Below are 21,894 nucleotides of genomic sequence, written 5' to 3' on the forward strand. Positions count from 1 at the left end.
GTAACGTCAATCCCATTTTTCATATAAATAAATAGAGGGTGCAAGAGGCAAAGGAAGTAGCCCAGATCACATGGATCTGCCTAGCCATTTATCTAGTTACTACCCCCCAGCCTCCTCACCTGCTGTGTTGTAACAGGCTACCTATGCATCTATTTATATCTGGCTGTTTGTCTCCATTCTCACCACCACAGAAACAGAATCTTAGAGTAAGGAGGTCCCACCTCCCCACAGTGCAATTAGGGAGCTGATGCCCAGAGAAGGGAAGCTGCTTGCTTAGGGTCACAGAGCCAGAAGAACCAGGGCAGGGACTTAATCCAGATCAGAAGGCCGCTCTTTCCTGGGGCCAGGTTCTCAGCTATTTACATACACAGATGCCAGACACCATATTAAGCACCAGGGAAATAATGATGAATGGGTACAGGCCCTGCTTTGAGAGGCTCAGAAGTGAGGAGACAGAGCTCCTCCGACCCAACCTGTAGAAAGACATCCTCCAAATGCCAAGGACCACATACATGCTAAGAAAGAAGTTGCTCTAAGCTGGGGAAGTCAAAACGGCCACCTGGAGTGGGGAGGCCTAAAAAATGATTAGAGTGTGAGTGGGAGGAGGGCACTCGCTCTGGTGATCCAGGAGGGAGGAAATGTAAGTGCACAGGAATAGTCCTCTTGGGGAAGACACTCCTGTTGGAGGATTATGGGAGACAAAGCTGGAAAGGCAGGTTGGGAATAGACCAGAGAAGAACCTGGGTGCTGGCTAGAGGGTCTGAGCTTCGCTCCATAGGCACTGGGGAGTTATGGAAGGTTTCTGTCTGGGGTGCCATGGGGGATCCATGCAAAGGGACTTATTAGGAACTTTACTCTAATAAATTAGGGTAATAAATTAGAGAGCAGCTTACAGGGCAGACTTCCCGGGAAAAAACCTGAGGCATCAAGCATGTCGGTGAGTCTGTGTGTTGTCTCTTGGGGTGACTGTGGTGTGTGTGTGTGTGCACGCACACTCATAAGTGTCATGCTAAGACCAGGAAAGCCTGGTTTCACAAAACTGCTCCAGTCTGCCCTGGTGGGGAGATGATGGATCACCAGATACCCACCCCTTCTGTCTCCCTTTCATAACCACCCTGAATGGGCAAGAGCAGAGCCGCCTCCCCAGACATTCTGTGTACCCTGCACCGCAGCACACACATGAAGAAACTGTACTAGAAGCAGAGACACGCGCACACACACTGGGGAGCACAGTAAGCAACCTCCTACCTAACCTTTTCCCTCAAGACTCATGCCAATAGAGGAGGGCACCCAAGGCACCATAAAGGACAAGGGCGAGGGAGGGTCCACCCCACAGCCTGATGAGCTTAGGACAGTGAGGAGTCAAGTGGCGGGGAATGAGGGGGGCACGCTGCTGAGGACAGCCCAAACATTTGCAACCCACGTAAACCCAGAGGTGCGGTTGATTGGGAAAAATGCCCTGGGGAGACAAATAAAGATTGGCAGGGGACCACTCAGAAAAGGACTCACTGGGGCTGGGTGCAGTGGTTCATGCCTGTAATCCCAGTACTTTGGGAGGCCGAGGTGAGTGGATCACCTGAGGTCAGGTTTTGAGACCATCCTGCCCAACATGGTGAAATCCTGTCTCTACTAAAAATACAAAAATTAGCCGGGTATGGTGGCAGGCACCTGTAATCTCAACTACTCAGGAAGCTGAGGCAGGAGAATCACTTGAACCCAGGAGGCAGAAGTTGCAGTGAGCCGAGATTAGGTCACCGCACTCCAGCCTGGGCAACAGAGTAAGAGTCCATCTCAAAAAAAAAAAAAAAAGAGAGAACTCACTGGAACATGAGGAGCCTACCTGCCACCTTCACCCCAACTCCCTTCCTTGCTATCCACACTGACCTCAAGGTCTGCTTACCTGGACAACTGGTTTATTTTGTCCTCCTTTTGGGACCAGGGGTACAAAGGGACTCAAGGTCCCCTTCCGCGTCTTCCTCAGCCAAGAGATCCCCCAAAATGGGAGGACTATGAGCGATGAATCCTGGTGGAGTTGTCATTACTGTGAGTTGCAGTATCATTTACTAAGGATAGCAATTATCATAGCCATATCATCATAGCCACTGCCACCAGGAGAAGGGGACTGGCAGCCAAGATGCCTGGTACTACTCACCAGCTCTGTGCCCAACCCTTCCCCACTTTCCCTTCTTGAAACCTGAAGAATTGTAATTTTGGGATTCCTAGGATCTCAGAATCAGAAGAAATCTTGTAGTGGTCCCATTCCCAAACCACTTGTTTGCCTGCCTCTAGCCAGGGGCACTCACACCCACCAGGTATCCCATTGCACTGGAGTGTTGTTGAATACATGCCTCTGCCCCCTAAGACCTCGGTGCCCCTGGGGAGAAGTCTGGAGGAATTCCACCATCTTTACAATCCTGGGGTGTTCCTCATCCCTCCCCAAGCCAGGCCAGACCTAGAGACTCCCACACTGATGTGTTGCAACCTCCTCAAGCATCCAGTTCAGTGTCACCCAACCCACTGGTCCAACAAATCATTCCGAGTTCTACCTCCAGCCCTCCTACTCTAACTCCAGCCTACTTCTGCAGCTATTTGTACATGCTCACACGTGTACACAAGTTGCTAGGCCTGTCCATGCACACTGACACAATGGGCTTTCACCTTGACTATTTCTGACCCAGCCACCCATCAGACAGGAAAACGATGATCTGATTCGTCTTCTAAAAATCTTTCCAAACCTCTGTCTCCACCTTTCTGTCTTTTGCTCAAGCACATTTATCCCTGATTGCCAGGAAGTTTGCCTTGATATTTAACTGAATCTTGCCCTCGGTGGGATGGCCTTGGAGAAAGGTCATTCATTTAATATCCTATCCCAGCTTCCCAAGTCACTTATGATGCACTTTCTCCCCTCTGTCAACCTTCCAGAAGCACTCTCCACACTCCACACCCCAGGTTAGTGCTCCCACACCCCCTCACCCTAGCGCAGTTCAGGGAATGCCTGCCTGCCTGCCTCCAGGCCTGGCTCTAGTTCAGGTTGTCAGCCCCAGCCCCAGTGGAGGAGAAGGGGTCTCATACAGCCCAGCATCGAGCCCCCAGCCCTCAGCCCTCACTGAAGAAGGAGGTAATTAGGAGCTGTGCAGTCCCTGTCCCCCAACAGGTAGAGCTGAGCAGCTGCATCCATCATCCAGACAGATGCCACAGAGCGGGAGGGTCATGTGGTTCGGCAGGACCAACAGGAGAGTCAGGGGAGGCCTCGGGCCTGGGATTGGCTGGTCTGCAGCAGGAAAGTCAGGCTGTCGGGGATAACCTGAGAATGACCTTGTGGGGACTTCCGCACCCCTGGCGCTGCTCCTCCCCAGAAATCTCTCCACCTCCCCGCAGTTCCCAACCTGAGGTCCTACCTGCCACCCTGGCCCTGGCATTTTCTCTTCCCCTTCAATGTCATTTATCTAGGTGTAAGGGCCTCTCATATTCTTTTTTTAAAAAGGAAAATGGTCTCTTGCATACTTCATAGGTCTACGTGGGATGGGGAGGTAGTTTTCTGGCCTGAATAAGAGCTGATGACTCCATGAGGGAGAAAGGAAAGGAGGGAGGGAGGGGGCCCGTGTGGATGGAGGAAGCGTCGGTGCAGGTGCATTTTTCTCTAATTGTCTGCACTAGTGCCAGGATGTGAGTGTGAAGGAGCATGTGCTGGCAGCCGTGTGCACTGCGCATCGGAGCATGAGCCAGGGTGCAGCCTGGGACGTGTTTTGCATACTTGCACTGACCAGGGTACATTACCACGCTGCAGTGCACTTGGGCACAGATGGGCGTGTTGACCTTGTGCCTTCTTTGTTTGTGCACAGGCTCATGTTCACACGTGTACACAGGTTGCTGGGCCTGTCCACGCACAATGACACAACGGGCTTTCACCTTGACTGTGTCTAACCCAGAGAGGGGGGTCCCTGAAATTCACCTGTGCCTGGGGTCCTTCAGCACAGCACATCTCCCAGCTGAATGGGCAGGGACTCCCACACCCCAAGAGCCACAGGTCAAAGATGGCAGCTGGCAGGAAAGAAGAAAGGGAAAAGAGGAGTGGTGGCTCTGCCAACACCTGTGAAGGTTCTTCGTTATATATGCAAATGCCCTCATTAGAGATGCACAGCACTTCCCAGAGCTAATGGCTGCTGCTGCAGCGGGTTCTGTGTGGTGGGCTAAGGGAGAGAACGGAGGCAGGACCACAGCCCTGTGGCTGGACCATGCCAGGGTTTCCATTCCTCAAGACTTGGCTACCCTGGGCAGTCCTGAGGAGGGGTAGGGAAGAGCCCTGGCCAGGGGGAAGGCCTGCTATAGGCAGGCATGGTGCAATCTGCCGGCCACAGCACCAGGCCCTTGGCTCTGCCTAGGCAGGCTGGCCTGCACGGAGCCCCTACTCCCACTCTGGGTCAGGACTTGCCAGGAGGGTCCTAGGAGGAGTGCTGGCTGCGGCCAACCACACACCCCGCCCCTCTCTCCATCCACCACCTCTCCTTCCATGAAGCCCAAAAGTGAAGGTCTCTCTGGATCCTGGAGCAGGTGGTGCTGGCCCCCGCCCCCTCAGGCCTCATTTCTTCCTTTTATCACCTCTGCCATCGAACACCCAGAAAAGCAGTCTCACTGCGACCTTTTCTGTTATCCCAACCTTAGAGAAAGAATCCCGACTCTAGCCAAGCCCCACCCCCAACCCTTGTCTCTCAGCCCTGCTGGACATCCGTTTCGAGACCAGCCATTGCTGAAGGCTACCTTGTGCTTTTTCAACCTCACCGCCACCAATGTGGCACCGGAGACAAACACAAACAGTAACACATAGTCAACTCATGCATGCCCTCAGAAACATGCAGACACTCCCTCTCCCCTCACAGGGCACACACTGTCCTGTTATATTAATGCATCCTTAGACACACACCAACGCTGAAAGAGTCTGGCCGGCCTCCACTGTCCTTGTGCACATCATCACCCCATTTTGGGGACAGAGTCCACAGAGTCCTCCCCTGCCCTACCCCCAACCTCTCCTTTCTTCGCTTCTCCCTCCCCCTCCCGCCCTCCTCCCTGGGCACCCGTTTGCCAGGGTTATTTATAGAAGCAAGCGATAAATTCAGTGTGTTTCTCGGCGCGCAAAGCTATAAATAATGGCACAGATCATTAAACCCCGAGAGCAGGCCCAGCCGCCCCGCAAACAAGATGAAGTACAAACCACCACGTGAGGAGGAGAGAGGGAGGTGCAAGGCAGAGCCCCAGACCCAGGGCCAGCGGGCCCCAGCCTGCACCCCTCAGCTGGGTCCCAGTGAACTTGGGCCTCCAAGGGGCCTTCCCCAGGCACCAGGGGAGGGGAGAGGGCAGGGCTGGGCCTGGACTGCCTGGGCCTGGGCAGGCTGCCGAACAGAGCTTGCCCCACCTAGTTCCCATACCCCTCCTCTTGTATTCTTCCCCACCTCCCCAGCCTCTGCTTCTCTCTCCACTTCTCCCACTGTTCTTCCATCTTTGTCTATATTTTCTTCTAATTCTGTTCATCTCTCCCTTTCTGTCTCCGTATTCCCGCCTCTCTCCTTTACCTTTTGCCTTCATCTGTCCCTCTGCATCCACCTGTTCTTCTTTCCAGCCCTTCTTTTCCCTTACCCCAAACCCCTGGGCCTCAGGAGGGACCCTGATCCCACCAAGGAGCCCTCGGAGGCAGAAAGTCCCCTGTCAGCAGAACTCTGGAGCTGGCTGCTGATTCAGTGACTGTAATCTCCCAGGCGGAGGCGGCAGTGGTGGGGGAGGGGACAGGAAAGATAAATGAGCATAAGAACAAAATGGCACAGGCACTGGGGATAGACTCCAGACTGAGCAAGGTTCTGGGGAGCAGAACCAGAGCCCTGAGCTTCATTCAGCCCAATTGCACCACGGCAGGCTGGTCAGTTGAGGGCAGGAAGAGTTTTCTGGCTACCAGCAAGTGAGAGCACCATAGGGGAGAACATGGCAAAGAGAAGGGAGCAGGGGACAGGCAGGGAGTGGCGGGGAGAAGGCACTGAAGGAGTCAGAGAAAGAGGGGAGGAAGTCAGAGAAGCAAGGAGCACTGATAGAACAATGACCCCTCCAGTCCCACTGCACCCCCAGATCCAGTGTGGACCCCTGCAGTCATATCATGTTCCTGAGCCAGGGCCACACATGGAAGGTTTGAGGGTTCCAACCACAGCTTCCACACGTCTCACTTTTAGGAAGTACCTTTATCCTTCCGGGTTCTTCCACCCTGACTTTGGCCTACTTTTTGGAGGTTTCTCTCAGCCTCCACTCTAGGTCACTTACATTCTAGGTCTTTCATTCCTTCCCACTGAGAAGTTCTTAATTCCTGCTTCAGTCTGAGCCTCTCTCAGGAGGACAGAACCTACCTACATCCCACATGTGTGGGATGGGTTCCCAGAAAACCACCCGATGCTCAGCTCTTGGAAGGGTGATACAATCCAGTATGGTAGTCAGTTCTCTCCTTCTCTAGTGATGTCAGACAAAGAGACTTCAAATGGAGTAGCAGGGATAAGACTCAACATCAACCAGAACCTGCCGGCGCTCAGTTTAGGGAGATGCCAGGATGGGGCCATCAAATCCTCTGAAAGTTTAGGGGAACCCCATGGGCATGAACAAGGTGCAGCCTGGCTCTGTGTGGACGGGGTGGACAAGAAAGCCCTGGAGCCACTGCCCCTGCCCTCCACACCCCACAGCCAAAGCGACCATCTGCTCCTGCTCACTCCCCTGTTGGCAGCTTTGATGCAGAGCTTGGTTATTTGCCCAGGGATTTATAGTAGGAGCCAGGCTAGCAGCTAAATCCCCCAGCCAGAGAGGTAAATCAGCTGCTGCGATGGGCTGGAACGAGGGAGCTGTCGGGCTAGGAGGCTGCACAGCAGAGCTGGAGAGGAAAACACTTGTCCCCGCTCCCTGGGGGCAGCCACCAATAAATCCCCTCAGGCACCGATTAGGGCAAGTGGCCTGACCAGATCTTGAGGGCTGTCAGTGCTGGTGGCAGACTTTACACCACAGCAGGCAGTGCCCACAGAAATGGGCTTGAGGATGGACCACAAGAACTGCTCAAAGCACCTGGACTAGTAGCAAGAGGTGAGGGACCAAAACCTGTTTTCCCAGGAATTGTATGAAGTGGTGTGGCTGTTAGGCCAGGTTCCCTGAAGCCAAAGTGCCTGGGCTCAATCCTGGCTCTGCCACTTATTAACTCTGTGACCACTGACAAGTTATTTGACTTCCCTGTGCCTCAGTTTCTTCATCTGTAAAATGAGGATGAGAATAGTAGCTACTTCCCATAGTTACTAAGATGATTAAATAAAATAATATGCATAAAGTGCTTAGATCAGTGCCAGGCAATGTATGGTTAGTAGCACTGTCATATAAAATAAGGTCTTGAGGCTAGGTTGAATCTGGACTTGTGCAGAGAAAAGAGAAGGAACCAAATGACCTTTGGAGGAAGCTGGGGGCGCCAAGATGATGTTTAAAGAAAGGAGGAGGGCTATGTTAGTCTCACTGGGAGAGAAAGTAAGACCAGCTTCTTCCAGGGCTGGAATCAACCCCTGTGGTTAAGAGCACAGGCTCCTTAGGCAAGCAGACCTGCATTCAAGCCCCAATTCTGATTAACTGTGAGACCTTCGGCAAGTTATTTAATCTCTCGACTTTCCTCATCTGTAAAATGAGGATAGTAATATTCACCTCATAGCATTATTGAGAGAATTACATGAGATCATACACAGATAAGGCGTTTAGTAAGTGCTCATTAAATTTTAGTCTTGTTACTGCAATTATTTCATCAAGTGAACAAAGCAGGGCTTCACAGTGGGCCCTGAATCTAGGTGCTAAGTGCCCTGAATCCAAGCAGTATAATTGACAGGAAACCGCTATTGCCAGAGAGGGAAGGCAAGAGAAGGGGAGGAAGGCAGGAGGTGAAGCCTGACCCGGGAGGCAGAGGGGGTCAGTAAGAAGAAGGAGACCCAGGAATACAAGAGCAAGACAGAAGCAGGCAGGAAGAGAAAAGATGGGGGACTTCCAGCCAGAAAGAGAGTAAAGGGGATGGCACAGAGATGGAGAAGGGAGAACTAGGGAGAGAGACAGAGAGGAACTCACTGGGGCAGAAATGGATGGCAGAGAAGGGGGGCACACGAGGGAGATGGGGATCAGGGAAACAAGGGTATAAATGAGCAGAGCCTCAGAGCAGAAGTCAGGGAAATGGAAGGGGAAGACTGGAGTCCAGATGGCTGCAGGGAGTACTAAGGGGCAAAGGAAATGAGGGGCAGTGGCCAGGAGACAAAAAAGAAGGAAAGAGACTGGAGCACCGGCTGAGAGACAAAGGAGGGAAAGCCCTGTCTGGAAAAACAGCAAGCCAGAGCCAGCGCAGCTCGTTATGCAAACATGATTCCAGGCGCTCCACTGCCCCCTCCCCAGCTTTCATTTTCAGCTTGGCTTCCCCTGGCCTCCCTCCTGCGCCCCTCCTGCCAGCCTCTACTTTCTCTCCACTGAGCCTGAGGGCATACAAGCCAGCGGGGAGGGTGAGGGGCTTGGACTCTGTTCACCAGGGGGTGAGGAGGGGAGGAAGGAAACAGTCCCCAAAGCAGAACAGAACCCAGGGGTCCACACCTCCTTCTGGCAGCTCCCTCTTCATCCGCATGAAGACAGGACAGTGGCTGAAAGAAGTGCAAGAGTGGAATAATAATAGTAGCAGAGAAAACATGAGTATTTTGCAGCCTGCCAAGTGCTTTACATGCCCCGGTCTCATAACAACCCTTGTGACGGAGGCAGTATTACCCTATTTATTATCATCAAACAATTATATAATGCTTACTACCTGCTAAGAATGTCACATGTATTAACTGTCTTACTCCTGACAACAACCCCATTATTCCCATTTTACAGATGACAAGCTGAGGCCTAGAATGGTAAGTACCTTCCATCCTACGCCCCTCCCTCTTTGCTCCTCTGATCTCTCCTCCTGTCTTCCCTTGTCAAGCTCTTTCTATTCTCTCATCTTCTCATGTCCTCCCTTAATTCCCTTTCCAATCATGCTGCCTCACTAAACTTCAGGTTGGCTTTCTGTTCACTCTCAAGGCAACCCTCCAACCACCAGCAGGACCTGGTGTGACTGCACATGATCAGCAGCCCCTTTGTTTTGGGGTCAGTTGTCAGGTAGCAACCCCCGAAAAAATCATACCGCAGCTGAAGTGAAATACCACAATGTCTTCAGAGCTGCTTTTACCCACATTCCTTCCAAAAAAGTCTGAGATGACCTACCATGTAAGACACAGATCGCCAGGTGTAGTGGCCCATGCCTGTAATTCCAACATTTTGGGAGGCCAAGGCAAGAGGATAGCTTCAGTCCAGGAGTTCCAGACCAGCCTAGGGAATATAGTGAGATACCATCATTACAAAAAATTTAAAAACTAGCCAGGCATGCTGGCGCTTGACTGTGGTCACAGCTACCAGGGAAACTAAAGTGGGAAGACCCCTTGAGCCCAGGAGTTTGAGGCTGCAGTGAGTTATGATCATGCCACTACTCACTCTGGGCAACAGAGTGAGACACTGTCTGTAAATAAATAAATAAATAAAATTTAAAAGACAGATATAACAGAACCATTGAAACACCCGTAAAAGAACAAGAACAGATAAAGAAGTGAGGATTTTAAAATGTCCCAGGAAAAGAAACGTAAGAATGTACAGTTACTGCAGAGGAACCCAAAACTTCTCCCTCAACTTCCTAGATGAAGCCAGGTAGTAACTTAAAAGCCTCCTCACCCACACCAGAAATAAACTGAGCACCTACTAGGTGTCATACATCAAAGATGTGATCAACACTGAGGACCTGGAATTTTCTATTCACTCTACAAGTGTGAGAAGATTTTGCCTGAAATGTCCTGGTCACATTTGCCACAGAACACTTGAAAGGACTCTGGGCTAAAAGAGCTTAAGAGCAGTGAGGAATATAAAAGTTGGAGCCCGGCGGAGCGCAGTGGCTCACGCCTGTAATCCCAGCCCTTTGGGAGGCTGAGGTGGGCAGATCATGAGGTCAGGAGACCAGCCTGGCCAACGTGGTGAAACCTCATCTCTACTAAAAATACAAAAATTAGCTGGACGTGGTGGCGGGAGCCTGTGATCCCAGCTACTCAGGAGGCTAAGGCAGGAAAATTGCTTGAACCTGGGAGGCAGAGGTCGCAGTGAGCCTAGATCGCACCATTGCACCCCAGCCTGTGCAACAGAGCGAGACTGTCTCATAAATAAATAAATAAATAAATGTCAGAGGCCATAGGACCCAGGAAGAAGAACGGCCCACACAAAGTTGTCCCAATGCCAGTTCCCCTCCCAGAATTGAGAAATGGAGTCTGAGGTGTCAGTGATAGCCCTGCCCCCAAGCCCCCTTCCCACTCCTAAATTGCTATTTGGGACTAAGTCCCTGCCAGCCAGTCGGTCTAGCCCTCCATGTGATGCTGTGAGGGCTGCTACTGGCTTCTCCTGCTCGTTAGCACATCAGCATGAGGATCATCAGGCACTGTAATAAATCAAATGAAAATAATCTCCCACACTCTCGCACAGAAACAAAATCTGCCCTCTCCGTTGGCACAATTTTTGGCCTGCTAGAGGAATGAGTACAAGAGAGTGACCTCAGGCACGGGGGACAGGAGACACACAGGGAGGAAAGAGATGGATCCTTGTCAGGGAAAACCCCAGACTTGCAAGCCAGGCTCCTCCCACAAATAATCACAAAATGCTGCCCCTTCCCAGCAGCCAGCAAAGAAACAGTCTCCACCCTCACATGCCTGCGTGTGAAATGCATAGGTATTAAGTTAGTTCTTAGGAAGGCTGACACCCAGCCTGGCAAGCGCTGGAGATATCTAAGCAGGAAAAGCCTCTGAGCATCTGGCATTGGCAGTATGTCCTAGGGCCCCCACTCCAAGGTCAGGAGACACTTGAATTGGCTGGAGGGTGGAGGATTGAGTGGTTGGTAGAAATCAGACTGAAGGGCATTGCTGGGCAGGTGGGTCCCAGTGTTCACCAGCATGGACCAGTGATGATGTTACCAGCTCACCTACCATGAAAAATGACCTCCTTATTTTCCCCTTCCTCTCCCTTGCCTGAGGCATAGTTTGTTATCAGGGGCTTCTAGGCTAAAACAAAACAAAAGAAAACCCTGGGGTTAGGGCAGAAGCTCATAAAATTTTCCACTAAACAAAATTACTCTAGCTCTTTCCCAGAGGGAAAACAAAAAACAAGCAAACAGAAAAACCTCACTCCAGCTCCCCCACAACCCAGGGACCATCTTTCACTTTCAAAGCCTGACCAGGCCTCCAGGGAGTACAGACAGACTGACAAGAGGGGTCCCACCCGATAAGCAGGTACCAGTAGATGGCAAAGCCTTCCCCAGAAACACCTCTCCCAGATACATGTCTCTCCTCATGGAACTCCCGTCCACGGCGCCCTAATGCATTCAGAACAAACTGCATTCACACCAAACTACTGATTCCTCAAATTGGCATGCAAAGCCCTCCTTAATGCAGAACCACACTGAGCTCCGACAGTTTTTCCCTCCTACATCCTTCCTCCTCACCCCAGCTACTGGTCCCTTTATTATCCCTGAACCATCCTGCTTCCAGCCCATTTTGCTTGGAATGACCTCTCCACCACTTTCCAAGGCCCCCACATGCTCATCAAAGCTCTCTCCATCCTCCTCCAAAGCCAGATTTAAATCCTAACTTCTTTTATTCATGCAAGATGTCTGCCTCCACTAAACAGGCCTCCTGTTCACCTGTGTGCTGACAGATAGTCTGGATAATGTTCACGGAAATGAATGAAAACTCCAAACCTGTTCTCTGCCAAGTTTTCTTTTCTGTGACCCATGGGGTTCATCAGGAGTAAGGAGACCAATCAGGGACATGGAGATGGCAGACATCTCCAGAGCCCCACCTCCCCAAGTCAGGGGTGAGGTCTTTGAAAGAGACGCTGTTGTGAGAGATGCTGCAGGTGCTTCTAGGCTTCCGGAGACCACTGACCTGGGTATCTCTCAGGGGCTTTAAAGGCCTTTAAACTAGTGACCTTGGACCTCCTCTTTCTTTGGTTCCTCTCTCCCTATTTCTCAGTCTCCCTCAATCTTCATCATTCTCTTTTTCAGATTTAGGCTGAGGACACCATCTGCCTGAGAGCCCCCTCCTCTTGGAGTCTTGCTCCTCAAAATGTGACTTAAGAACCAGCAGCATCAGCATCCCTGGAAGCGTGCTACCAATGCATTCTTGGGCCTCAACTCAGACCTATTCAATCCAACTCTCCAGTTTAGCAAGGTCCCAAGGTGATTTTTATGCACATTAAAGTTTGAAAGCAATAGTCTAAAGAACCAGAAATGCCAGACCAGGGGTCCAACAGGGAAACTGAATGCCTAAGACATTCATTCATTCATTTACCCATTCAATAAATACTTAATAAGCATCTACTGGGTGCAAAGAGTTGTGCTAGGCATTGGGGATAAAATGGTGAATGACTCAAATTACGTGTACAGACTGCAGAAGATGAGATGAATGTTCCCCACCTGGCCTGTTTCAGCCCACCTCCCAGAGTTGGGGGAGGCTTGAGTTGGGAACAGGGGTACATTTGACTGAAGAATCTCTCAAGACCCTGAAGCTGATGAGGGATCCTTTCCCCTCTCCAATCAAAAGACAGAGAATTAGTCAGTGAGAGACAGAAGGGGAGGAACAGTGAGAGCAAGGAAGAATGCTGAACAGAAGGAACCAGGGAAGATGGAAATGAGAAACAGTGAGCCTAAGACAGTCCCTGCAAATACTCCCCACCATTTCAGAAGCATACTCAATCATGCTCAGCTCACTGACTTCCTCTAGGCTAGCACAACGGCCCCCACCCCACTCCCCGTCAGATTGCCTCCCATGAGAGGGGAGCACCCTCCACCCCCGGGTCTGAGAAGGGAGAAGACAGGTCACAGCTGGGGGGAAATGACCAAAAGGCAGGGAGATTGGTTTGAAGGACACAGGAATAGCAAAAAAACATACAGCCCAAGAGACGGTGCTGAGGGCTTCAGGGGAACATGACTGCTGTGTGGAGAATGGACTGTAGGGGGACACGCAGGGGAGACCAGTTAGGGGGCTGTCATGGTCAGCAGCAAAGGCAAGATAAACAGTGCATGGCTAGGACTGTACTAGTGGAGACTGCGAGATGATGTGGTCAGAGTGGAGATATATTTGGATGATAAGGCCTACAGAACTTGCATATGAATCGGGGATGGGGAAGGGACGAAAAGAGGATACTCACTCTCGGGTTTGGGGCCTGAGCTACTTGGTAGGTTAGGGCAATAAAAGGTGATCTCTCTGTCAGCAGTGAGTCAGGCTTTTAAAAAAAAGTGATCTGGGGAGGGGTGGTGGAAGAATGAGTCAGGTTAAGGAAAAACCTAGGGCAGAGAATGGAAAAGAGGAGAGTCCATGTTGGGAAGTCATAAGAAAGGAAAGCAGAGATAGAGGAAAATGATGAGAAAATCATTCAGGAATCCTTAGTTCAAGTTTTTTTGAGGGCAAAAGTTGCATCTTCTGTTTCCACTGGGCACCTTGGAGTCCTCCACTGCTATTCTGCATGTAGTGAGTAAAATCAGGTACTAGTACATCTGTGGCTTGTTGAGAAGTGATTCAAAAGGCAGGGTGGGCTGGTATAAACAGCACTCAGCTATGTTTAGGAGCCCTAGCCACCTAATGGCAGGGGGACGTTAGAGAAGCTCACTGTTGGGCTGGGTGCAGTGGCTCATGTCTGTAATCCCAGCACTTTGGGAGGCGAAGGTGGGCAGATAACCTGAGGTTCGGAGTTCGAGACCAGCCTGACCAACATGGAGAAACCCCATCTCTACTAAAAATACAAAATTAGCCAGGCGTGGTGGTGCACGCCTGTAATCCCAGCTACTTGAGAGGCTGGGGCAAGAGAATCACTTGAACCCGGGAGGCGGAGGTTGCGGTCTGCCGATATCGCGCCATTGCACTTCAGCCTGGGCAACAAGAGCGAAACTCTGTCTCAAAAAAAAAAAAACAAAAAGAGAAGCTCACTGTTTCTCAGTTTCCCTAGTGGCAAAGCAGTAAAGGTGAACTAAGAGTTTCAGGTCCCATCTAGCCCCAGCTCTCTTTCCCTGACTCTAGGACCATAATGCTGAGCTTCAGGAGTCCCCGTAGGTTCTTGAGCAAGCGTGGCATGAGGTGGTCAGTGTGGCTGTTGTGTGGTGTTTGGAAGGGAATGAAGCAGTGGCCCAGTGGTCCCAGTGGACTGGGACCATCTAGATATGGACCAATGAGGGCCTGGCCACAAGGGCAGCTGGGAATGAAAAAGAATCATCAAGCCAAGAGCCCCCACACCTCTTCCCTAAATCCTCCTCCCTGAGATGTCTCAGCATTTTTTTTTTTGTACCTCTACAACTTTTTTTTTTTTTTTTGTGAGACAGGGTCTCATTCTGTCACTCAGGCTGGTGTGCAGTGACACAATCATGGTTCACTGCAGCCTCAACCTCCCAGGCACAAGCAATCCTCCCACCTCAGCCTCCTGAGTAGCTGGGACTACAGGTGCATGCCACCACACTCGGCTAACTTTTTATTTTTTGTAGAGACAGGGGTCTCACTATGTTGCACAGGCTGGTCTCGAAGTCCTGGGCTCAAGTGATCCTCCCACTTCAGCCTCCCAAAGTGCTGGGATTACAGGTATGAGCCACTGTACCTGGACCCTTTTGTTTCTTAATCCCATGACAGATAAATGCACCTCTACTACTTCTAAATATTGTGGCGCCTAGACTCTGTCACTAGATGCCCTTCACTTCCTTTTTTTTTTGAGACGAAGTGTCATTCTGTCACCCATGCTGGAGTGCAGCGTCGTGATCTTGGCTCACTGCTGTGACCTTCGCCTCCCAGGTTCAAATATTTCTTCCTGCCTCAACCTCCCAAGTAGCTGGGATCACAGGCGCCTGCCACCATATCTGGCTAATTTTTGTATTTTTTAGTAGAGATGGGGTTTCGCATGTTGGCCAGGATGGTTTTGAACTCCTGACCTCAGGTGATCGACCCACCTCGGCCTCCCAAAGTGCTGGGATTACAGGTGTGAGCCCCCACGCCTGGCCACCTTCACTTTCTATCAGCATTCACTCCTTAGGGGATCTCATCCAGTGTCACTGATTACTCCCAAATTTCTATCTCCAGCCTGGACTTCACCATCAAACAACAGACTTGTGGTTGGGCATGGTGGCTCACACCCGTAATCCCAGCACTTTGGGAGGCCAAGGTGGGCAGATCACGAGGTCAGGAGATTGAGACTATCCTGGCCAACATGGTGAAACCCCGTCTCCTCTAAAAATACAAAAATTAGCTGGACATGGCAGCACATGCCTGTAATCCCAGGTACTCGGGAGGCTAAGGCAGAATTGCTTGAACCTGGGAAGTGGAGGTTGCAGTGAACCAAGATCGTGCCACTGCACTCCAGCCTGGCAACAGAGCTAGACGCTGTCTCAAAAAAAAAAAAAAAAAAAAAAAAAAAACTATAGACTTGTGTATCTATTTACCTGCTAGCCTCCTCTAATTGGATGCTTAACAGGCATCTCAAAGCTAACGTCGACAACTGATACTACTCCCAAAACCAGCTCCTCCTGTGGTATTACCCCATATCAGTTACCAGCAAATCCATTGCCCTGGTCACTCAGGCCAAAAAATCTTGGTCTTATCCTCTACTCCTCTTTCTTTCATACCCTCTGTCTAATCCCTTGGCTTTCCCTGCAAAATGTATCAAAAATTTGACCACTTCTCATCACCTCTGCTGCCATCTCCCTGGTCCTGGCCCTCATTCCCTCTTACCTGAAACTGCAATCAGCTCCTGACTGGTCTCCCTGCTTCTGCCCTTGTTTTCTCAATCTATTCTCAATACAGCAGCAAGAATTTTCTGTAAAGACAAGGCAGATCATGTCACTCCCTTGCTTGAAACCCTGCAGTGACTTCCCATGTTACTCGGAGTGTGAGTTTTACTGTAACTTTATTAGTCTCTACGTGATGTGGCTCCCCATCACCTCTTAGATCTCATCACTTATTCTCTTCCCTGATTTTCTCTGCTCCAGCCATATCAGGCTCATTGCTGTTCTTCCAACACACCAGACATGCTCACATGAGGGCTTTTGCCCTTGCTGTTCTCTTAGCCAGGAAACTCTTCCCCGAAATCTGCATGCCATGTAGCATCTGCTAAACGGCAGCTCCATATGTTGGGGCGCCTGAGCAGGGATAAGGGAGTGAACTGAAGAGGAAACAATGGAGTCAGGTCCAGCACAAGAAACAAAATGCCCGCTTTGCTTCCTCTGTCTTCCTCAGGTACCTGGCTTCAGGAGCTCACGGGGGGTCTCCTGTGGGCGGGGGGGACTTGCCCCATTGAAGTTTTTCAGAAAATACCCACCTCCATGCTAACCTCAGAAGAGCCTGAAGCCCTGAAGGAATCACATCTCTCTGGTGCTCCTGCAGACTTCCCAAAAAGGAACCACTCCCCTGACCTTGAATGTGGTGGTCCTCCCTACTCTGCTCCTAAAGGATGTAGGGAAGACTGGGTCTCTTCCAGTCGTCCACTCACCACATATGTATTCCTCCCGTCTCCCGCTGGGCCTAGGCCCAGGCAGGGTAAGCCCACCACCCGCTCCCACTCTTCTTAACCTAGCTTCCCTTCCTTTCCTCCCCGGCCCTTTCTAGCTGTTCCCAATCTGCAGGCCTTCCCCACAGGCACACAGGTGGAGAAAGGCTGAGGACTCTGCGGAGAGCGTGGTGTGGTGGGCTCTCTGAGTCATGGGGAGAAGGCAAGGCGGCTTGAAGGAAAGGGTTTGAGGGTGGAAGGATGCAGAAGGCCAGAGACAAGAAGACCGGAGGAAAGACAGCCAGAAGCTGTGATAACATGGTGATCCAGAGAGAAGTGGAGGCGGCATCCGCCAGAACAGGGGGTCAAAGTCAGAGGCAGAAACAGCAGCGAGAAAAGCAAAAGCTGACAGATGGCAGGAGCCACAGACAGGCAGCGCAAGAGAGAGGCAGACACCCAGAGACAGACCAAACGGGAGAGGCATCAGGAGACGCGGGAGCAGCCGGAGAGGGAGGTTAGGGCGAGGTGCATGCACCCCAAGAGATGGAGAGACAGAGACCAGAGCGAGAGACACGCACGCGGACAGACCAGAAGGCTGCAGAGAGGGCGAGGGAGAAAAAAGTGTCTAGGCGGGGAGTGGCGGGAAGCGGCCGGGAGCGGGGCGGGCGCAGCAGAGCGGGCGCGGCGCCGGGTGCGGGCTCGTAAAAGCCGCGTCGAGCGGGGAAATTGCCGCCAGAATCGCTGAGCTCCACAAAACGCCGCCCGCGCGGCCCGCCGCCGAGCCCGCTCCAATCTCCAGCCTCATCGCCGCGCGGGCTGGTTATGCATTTAAATGTTATTTAATTGGATTGCGGAGGAGCTGGGGGCCAGAGCGGCCCTCCGCCCCCGCCCCGCACGCCCGGGCTGCTCGCCTCCTCTGCAAATCTGTTTTCCAAGTCACAGATTGCAGCACGCCCCCTCCCAACACGCTCCCCCCACCCAGACAGCTCCCCTTCGAGTCTGGGCTCCTTCTTCTGTTCCCCCGCCCAAACAGAGCCAGAGGACACTCAGAAAGACTCCACAAGCTCCCTGAAGATGCCCCAAACACAGAGGTTACACAAAAATACCAGACACACAAAGACACAACAGCAGCAAAAATGGGTCACACTCAATTACACTAGTGTCCATCTGGAAGACTGAAAACTGCAGACAAAAAAGATCCCATGATCACAGGAGGACACAAATGCATGTAATACAGTGGACTCCCACTCTAAGGGAACACACTACCCTACCCCTTAAAACGGTACTTGCGGCCGGGCGCGGTGGCTCAAGCCTGTAATCCCAGCACTTTGGGAGGCCGAGACGGGCGGATCACGAGGTCAGGAGATTGACACCATCCTAGCTAACACGGTGAAACCCCGTCTCTACTAAAAAATACGAAAAAAAAAAAAAAAAAAAAAAACTAGCCGGGCGAGGTGGCGGGCGCCTGTAGTCCCAGCTACTCGGGAGGCTGAGGCAGGAGAATGGCGTAAACCCGGGAGGCGGAATTTGCAATGAGCTGAGATCCGGCCACTGCACTCCAGCCTGAGCGACAGAGCGAGACTCCGTCTCAAAAACAAAACAAAACAAAAAAAACGGTACTTGCAAAGCGGCACTACCAAACACAAGAACAAAGTGATGCTAACTCAGTGATTCACAGGGGACACACAGACCTCCCTTACAGCCAGGCAATAAGCAAAACACATCCACACTCACGCTCGGAGCAAAGCCATCACACCCCAGTCACTCAGCTGTGTGGCCTTTCAGGGTTGAAGGCAAACCCCTTCCTTCAAAGACATTTTGTTCTTCTCCCAAGCCACAGAAGAAAGTATCATCACATGAGGTTCTGAGAGGGAGCTATCAGTTAGCAGGTTTCTCAAAACTGAACAACAACAAAAAAAAACAACCAAAATTATAGCAGGTAGGCTGGAGGGTAGACACCAGAAAGACCTTCTGAAGAAGACAAAGTGTGAGATCCCAAGAGGAGAGGCTGGGCATTTGTGTGAGGTTGGGCTTCTCCCAGTTAACTGTGACAGGAGACCGTTTTTTGCTGCCTGAATGAGGTGTTAGCACCATCCAGGTAGATGCAAGGACAGAATGACCTTCAAAGACATGTCCTCCACACACTCCTAACCAGCAGACAGGAAATTGCTGGCCTGAAATGATCAGGGTCAAGCTGCTTCAATTAATGAAAATGGAAATGGCAACCTGGCTTGGCACAGGCCACCATGGAGGACTGTTCTGGGCTCTCAGCCATCCCTCCTGCAAGCCAGGACTAGAGACAGACATCAGGCTGAGGGTCCTTGAATGAGATGTAGGGGCAGAAGAATAGACAAGAAGATGTACAGGAAAATTCTTTTGCAGGTGTTTTGTTTGTTCTGTTTTGTACTTGAGAGAGTGAGGGCCAAAATAAGGAGGGAGAGAAAGTAAGTTTCCCCAAATACATTATAATTCAACCTTGACTGGTAAGCATCGGCTCAAGCTAGGCTGGCATTAAGGTCTCTGAAGAAGAAAGCAATTCATCTTCCTCCAAAGTAATTTATTTCTATATCACCTGATGGTCATAGCTGGGAAGTTTATCCATGTGTCTAACCTCAATGTCTCAAGCTCCAGTTAAGTTCTTTACTTCTTTGGAGCACTAGGGAAGAAGAGGAAACAGCTGCCCTATATCCTCCTAAACAAGAATATTCAGAGTCAAGACTTAGTCTGGGATAGGCCACAATCTCTATTCCCTTCTTCCATTCCATCACTAGCTTCTCTACCCCAGCTGCGGCCAGGTTGCATTTCCAATCTTTTTTGATCTGCTACCTTGACATCGCCTGCCACCATCTGCTACAGTTTTCCATCCCCAAAGTTAACAGATGTGTTCTGAAAGGAACCTCCACTTCTCATCTTCCATAGGGCCACGCCCAACCCTTGGCTCTTGCCTAATTCCTGGCATCTGAGCCCCTCCCCTCATCCTGTTTCCTAGGCCCTTGCAGTTGGGGCTGAGAAATTCTTGGACGTATCTGACACAGTGGTCCCCTTTTGCAAATATCCACTCCGTGGAGGTGGTAAGATTTAGCAAGTGATGAGATAAGAAATCTCCAGTCACTGCCCTTTCTCACAGGCACACACACCTCCTCCCCAGACTCTGAGGACTAATCACTTCCTCATTCAGTGTGCCCAGAGCACTGTGTTTATAACTTGTTCACAACATGCTTTCAGCTTGATTTATACTATAATTATATGCCTGTATCTCCCAGCACTAGACAGTGAACAACGTGAGGGCAAAGAATCATCTAATTCACCTCTGTCACTCCCTACAGTGCCTAGCACAAGGAATGACACACACACAGCAGACATCAATAAATGTTTATTGAATTGAAAAAGGAAAGTGAGACCACACAGTGGCCAAATTCAAGACCCAATTTTCCTTTAAGCTATCCTGTATCAGTAAGGGAGAAAAAAAAAAAAAGAGAGAGAGAGAGATAAAAGGCTGGGGCCGGGCGCAGTGGCTCATGCCTGTAATCCCAGCAGTTTGGGAGGCCGAGGCAGGTGGATCACTTGAGGTCGGGAGTTCGACACCAGCATGACCAACATGGAAAAACTCCATCTCTACTAAAAATACAAAATTAGCCAGGCATGTTGGCACATGCCTGTAATCCCAGCTACTCAGGATGCTGAGGCGGGAGAATCGCTTGAACCCGGGAGGCAGAAGTTGTGGTGAGCCAAGATCACACCATTGCACTCCAACCTGGGCAACAAGAGCAAAACTCCGTCTCAAAAGAAAAAAAAAGAAGAAGCTGGGCATGGTGCCTCATGCCTGTAGAAAGTTTTTTCTACAAAAACTTAGCGGGGTGTAGTGGTGCATGCCTATAGTCCCAGCTACTTGGAAGGCTGAGATGGGAGGACACCTGAGCCCAGGAAGTCAAGGCTGCAGTGAGCCATGACCGTGCCACTGCACTCCAGCCTGGGAAACAGAAGGACACCCTGTCTCAAAAAGAAAAAAAAAAAAAAAAAAAAAACAGAGGTAAGAAAATTCTGTTTCTTCACCAACACAATCCACCCCTCAGAATCTCAGAAGCATCCCAACCCAAGCACAGCCTTGGTCTCTACCAAGTTGAGTTTGTGTGTTTTGGGGTGGGACCGCCATCATTCCTCTGAATCAGAACTTGAATCACCATTACCAGGCAGAAACAACAAACTCTAGAGAAACTAGTGTTTCTGGATGGCACACAGCCAGCTCTCCCAGACCAGATTCATGCATTACTTCCATGTCTGCTCTGAATACCTACTTTGTGCCAGGTGTGGGATTACATACCGGGGAAAGAAAAAGGAGACCCTGGCCCTTGCCTTCAAGACACTCAGGACACTCCTGCCTGAACCTTGGCTGCATATTGGTAGCATGGAGAGATTCTGTTGTAGACTGGTAGCAGGATGCCCCTCGCACCTCACAAATCAAAACATGTTGAAGTGCAGCTAAGACCCTTGTGTTTTTTTAAACCTCCATAGGTTAATTCTGATTCATAGGCAAGGTTGTAAGCCACTGATCTCTAGATCAGTGCTGTCCAACAGAACTTTCTGTGATAATGGAAATGTTCAATTTCTGTGTCATCCAATCAGCAGTCACTAGCCATGTGTGGCTATTGAGCACTTGAAATATGAACTGAAGAATTGAATTTTTTTCCTTAATTTTAATCACTTTGAACTAAAACAGCCACACATGGCTAGTGGCTACTGTATTGGTCTACAGAAGTCTAGATGACAGCAAATTATTTCAGTTTGGCTTTAGAATAATTCTCACAATGCTGTTTTGTAGCAGCCAAAGGCTCCATTCTCTTCCACTCAGAAAAAAACAATGAACTTCCTTTCCCTGAGGACACTCTCATTTGCACTGAAGAAACTGCTCTAGAATGAATTGAAGGGTAAAAGCCAGTCTGGTGAGAGTAAGTCTGATCAGCTACCTAAGCCCCTAGACCAACTTCCAATCCTCAGACTGGAAAAAAGGCACTCCTAAGTACCCTATTTGTTTACCGTTGACATTGGTTGGGGACAAAAAAAGCAGTGACATGTCTTTGTGTGCCTGTTATAGACTGAATTATGCCCCTCGCCCCGCCCAATCTGTATGTTGAAGCCCCAGTACGACTATATTTGGATATAGGGCCTTTAAAGAGGCACCTAAGGTTAAATTGGGTAATAAGGAGGGGGCTCATCCGGTATGACTGGTGTCCTTCTAAGAAGAGAAACACCAGGGAGGTACATGCTCAGAAAAGGCTATGGGAGGACACAGCAAGA

General features: G+C 50.5%; 2 protein-coding genes across 38 annotated transcripts in view; one reads left to right on the forward strand and one right to left on the reverse strand.

Moving 5' to 3' along the window:
- The window catches only part of HOXC10 (homeobox C10), a 184,217-nt gene extending 171,766 nt beyond the window's left edge, over positions 1-12,451 (forward strand). For all 3 annotated transcript variants that reach the window (XR_010579416.2, XR_010579417.2, XR_010579418.2), the window contains 2 exons: positions 8,899-8,921; positions 12,143-12,451. The gene's annotated coding sequence lies outside the window, so the exon portion shown is untranslated. The remainder of the gene's footprint in view (positions 1-8,898; positions 8,922-12,142) is intronic.
- The window catches only part of SMUG1 (single-strand-selective monofunctional uracil-DNA glycosylase 1), a 102,348-nt gene that overhangs the window by 39,411 nt on the left and 41,043 nt on the right, over positions 1-21,894 (reverse strand). For 10 of the 35 annotated variants that reach the window (XR_010579433.1, XR_010579428.1, XR_010579426.1 and 7 more), the window contains exons 1-2: positions 5,568-5,713; positions 3,953-4,041 (exon numbers count right to left, since the gene is read on the reverse strand). The gene's annotated coding sequence lies outside the window, so the exon portion shown is untranslated. Of the gene's footprint in view, positions 1-1,900; positions 3,877-3,952; positions 4,042-5,567; positions 5,714-8,622; positions 8,670-9,273; positions 9,379-11,066; positions 11,142-15,845; positions 15,931-21,894 lie in introns of those variants that run through there. The other 25 variants (XR_012420314.1, XR_010579436.2, XR_010579437.2 and 22 more) reach the window with 11 other exon arrangements.

This window comes from Macaca fascicularis, chromosome 11, assembly GCF_037993035.2.
Source record: "Macaca fascicularis isolate 582-1 chromosome 11, T2T-MFA8v1.1".
Taxonomy (NCBI): Eukaryota; Metazoa; Chordata; class Mammalia; order Primates; family Cercopithecidae; genus Macaca; species Macaca fascicularis.